Source organism: Rhea americana, unplaced genomic scaffold (assembly GCF_003343005.1).
Source record: "Rhea americana isolate MKP2758 unplaced genomic scaffold, rheAme1 scaffold_354, whole genome shotgun sequence".
Lineage (NCBI taxonomy): Eukaryota > Metazoa > Chordata > Aves > Rheiformes > Rheidae > Rhea > Rhea americana.
In genome coordinates this window covers 466,235-469,894 of record NW_028186484.1, presented here as the reverse complement: position 1 = coordinate 469,894, position 3,660 = coordinate 466,235, and the positions used below count along the sequence as shown (strand labels likewise).

General features: G+C 72.6%; 1 protein-coding gene across 1 annotated transcript in view; it reads left to right on the top strand.

Annotated features, from left to right (window-relative positions):
- Nucleotides 1–2,272: 2,272 nt before the first annotated feature.
- SLC4A2 (solute carrier family 4 member 2) overlaps nt 2,273–3,660 on the top strand; it is a 20,755-nt gene continuing 19,367 nt past the window's right edge. Inside the window, exon 1 of the mRNA XM_085312025.1 lies at nt 2,273–2,496. The gene's annotated coding sequence lies outside the window, so the exon portion shown is untranslated. The remainder of the gene's footprint in view (nt 2,497–3,660) is intronic.

Below are 3,660 nucleotides of genomic sequence, written 5' to 3'. Positions count from 1 at the left end.
GGCTGCGGGGGGCCGCGCCAGCCGCGCCGGTGCGCTGCCCCGTGCGCAATGCCGCCAGGCTTGAGCAACGCCGGGCGCGGGGCCAGCCCAATTACGCCCTCTCGTTAACGCGCCGATTCGGGTTCCCGCTGCCTCCGACGCTGCTCCCACAGCAAGTGCTGCGCGACCACGGCGGCCAGGTGCGAAGCAGCCGGCTCCTGGTGGCGACCGCTCTGCTGCGCCGCTGCCTCCTCCCAGGCTGCTTGGCATGGCCCTGGGACTGTCGGCGGCACCGCGACGTGGGAAGGACCCAGCTGCCCACGTCTCTCCCACCGACAGGCCCTGTTTGGGTTTCTGCTCTGGTGCCAGAGCAGGACTCCTCCAGGTGGACCGCAGCAGTCACTTGGAGGTGGGGAGAGCCCTGTCCGGCGCCCGGGCCGTGGGGGGTCCGTGCTCCCGCATGGGTGGGTACCCCCTTGCCGCCCCTGGGCCGCCGGCAGGGTCCCGGCGCCTGTCAGGGTGATTAGCCCTGTGCCCGTCAGGCGGCAGGGCGCCCAGCCCCGCTCGCATGCTCTTCAGGGTCGCTGCACCACTTCAAGTGGCTGCCACGAGTGTGGGGATTTCATCGCCCTAACGACCCTCCCGGCAGCCGGTAGCCTCCCCACGGGCGGCTCTTTGGTGGCGGAGGGGCCGTGCCGCTCCCTGCCGCGCCGTGGGGCAGCTCCAGCAGGTGTGCGGCCGCTCCTGCCAGCGGGAGCTGGGCCTCCCTCCTGTTCGCTGTGGGGGCGAAGGGAGAGCAGGGGCAGGGCTGGCTCTGTGGGGACTCCCGGGCAGAGGGGCGCTCCAGCCCCCCGCGGCAGGCAGGATGTCAGTGCGTGAGGGGAGCTGCGTGCTGCTGGAGGCACGTTTTGAGCAGGGAGGCGTCAAAACGCCCCGTCCTGTTCTCTCCGCTGCGCGTTGCCCTCCTGCCTGTGACTGACAGCTCCCGCCCCACCACGTGCTCCCTGGCTGTCGTCCCGAGGGACGCTGTTCCGAGCGTGCCATGGGGTGGGTTTCCGAGCCCCCCGTGTCGGTGCGGGTTGTTACGTGGATGGCTAATGTGGTCTCCGCCCTGCTTTGCTCCGCTGTGCGYGGACGAGTGCAGCGAAACGCAGGCCCACGAGCTCCCTGGGAGCTGGTGGAGACGCTGCCGGGGACTGGCTGCCCCCCACAGGGAGCGGCGGCAGCGTCTGGCCGAGGCCGTGTCCCGGAGTCTGTGCGTGGCCCCGAGCGGAGGCAGCAGCTCCTCTCCTGGCCGTCGGTGCGGCGCGTGGCTCGCTGCCCCGGGGTGCCGAGCGCTGATGCTGCACCGGGCGTGTGGATCCCGGGCCAGGGCAGGGAGAAGGGACGGAGCCTCCTGCGCCCGCTGCCTGCTGCTGTGGTGAAGGGGGCCACGTCCGCTGTCCCATCCCGTGCGGAAAAGGGACGGGGGAGGCTGTCGCATCCGCAGGGCCAGTCTGGGGCGGGCTGGCGACCCAGATCCTGCGTGATGGCCCTGTGTCAGGGTGCGGGTGCCAGGTCCGGCCATCCCCGGGGCCAGTGCCGGCCAGCGGAAGGGAGGGGACCCTGGGAGCCGCGTCCCAGCCAGGATTCCCAGGCCGAGCCGTGGGGATAATGAGCCTGGCCGCGGCCCCAGCGCAGCCCCCGTGGGGCCCTGGGACACAGCCCTGTCATTAGAGGGGAGCAGATCGCCGCAGGAGCCAGGCGCGCTGCCCGACTGCTCGGCACTGGAGCCCGCCACGGGGTGCCGCGGCTGGTGGGGGAAGAGCAGGCTCCCCCCGGCCTGCGGCCGCCGGGGTTCGCAAGTCCTGCAGCCGTGAGCATGGGACCTGCGCAGGGTCGCCGGTGCCCAGGACCCTCCCCGCACTTGCCTGCTCCCGCGCGGTTGCTGAGCGCTTCGCGTGCTTTTGCGCGGCTGCGGGCCGGGGTTTCCTCCTCGGCCGCCCCTGCGTGTCCCCGGCCGGCCGCTCCCTTGGCAGAGGCGGCGCGGGCCCCTTGTGCAGGCAGCCAGCTCGCGGCGCCGGCCGGCGCTCGCCTCTCGCTGGCCCCTGTGCCCAGCAGGAGCCTTGCCGCTGCGTGAGCTACGCGCAGAGGTGTGGCTGCCTAAGTAACAGTTACTGGGACTTGGCACTCYGAGATTTGTTTGGATAAAGTGGCCTGTTACAGACTTGCCGAAACAAAGAGTCTCGCTGCTGCTGCTTTTTTTCTTTCACACCAGTATAAAAGCTCCCAGCGTCAGCCGTGCGCTCGCAGCTTGGAGCCGCAGCCGGGCAGGGAGCAGACAGCGCTGCTCGGACCAAGCCCGCGGGGACGGGGCGCTGCAAGCTGGGGGGGCCCAGGCCCCGCGTCGCCTCCCGCCGCGGCCCGACTCCCCTTTCTGGGAAGGTGCCCGCAGCCCGGACAGGCACCCGGCAGCCTCTGCGGGAGCAAGGGCTGCGCAGCTGGAGCCGCAGCGCTGCGGGATCGCCGTGCTATGGGGTGAGTGGAGGGGCAGAGCCGCCCCCTGCCAGGGTCCGGGGCAGCACCCCCACCCCTCAGGGGCGAGCGTGCGGCTGCGCAGCCCGCCGGGGCCGTGCGGGGCTGGGCAGCGAGGTGCTGGTGCCGATGCGTGTCCCAGGGCAGCCCCACGGCACCGGGAGCAATGAGTCAGCGGGAGGTGGCAGCGCTGCCTGCTCCTGCCCCGGCCGGGACCTGGGCAGGGAACAGCCGCTGTAACCAAGGGGAGCGAAGTGGTGGGAGCTTCCCCCAGGGTCCAGGCGCCTCCGCGGGCTGCAGAGGCACCGCTGGGCGGGCTGCAGCGGGGATGGTCCTCGCTCTGCAGCTTCCCCGGCCGGGGCRCTGGGGCCGGGGCGCGGTGCAGCGGCCCGCGGGCGCCGTGACCGGGGTGCCGTGGCGGAGTGACGGCAGAGCTGGCAGGCAGCGGTGCGCAGCGCAGTGGGAGCCTGTTCGCAGGGAMCGAATTGCCTGGCAGGATCCGTCCAGCCGTGGCTCTGCAGCTCGCAGCAGCCGTCCCCCGCAGCCGAGCACAGCCCGGCCAGGCCCCCCCGCGCCGGTGCCCGGGCCGCGGCGGCGTGGGCGTGCGCGCAGAGTGGCTGCCGTGGTTCAGCCCCCGGATCCGGCTGTTTTGAGGTCACAAAGCCGGGGGTGGAGGATATTTTTGGTGGCAGCTTCCAAAGTTGCAGCRTCTAGAAAATCTTTGCTGGCGTGCGAGCTGCAGCGCTGCTGGGCCGGCGGCCACGGAGCGGCCGGCGCCACGGCCCCGCTCTGTCTGCGGTAGCCGCAGCTGAGCGGAGCAGTGAGCGGGACCGGCGCAGCGCTGGGGCCACCTCGGCAGCGGGGAGGCTGTGCGGGCTGCTGGGAGCACCGGTGGGGCTCCRGGGCGGCCCCCGGCGCTGCCACGGGGCAGAGAGGGTGCGGGCTGGCGGCCGCCGCCGCGCTGGCTGCTGGGGGCCTGTCCTGCCCGGGCCGGCTCCTCTTGGCTCCTGCACCTGGAACATTAGAGCCCCTGAGGAATGTCCTGGATGAGGAGCAGCCCTGGGGATTAGCGCCGCTCCAGCCAAATTCCTCCTCTTCCTCCCGCTGAAGCGGGCCAAGGGGGCGGGGGCTGCGGACGTGGAGCCGCGCGGCGCCCAGGTGCGGTGC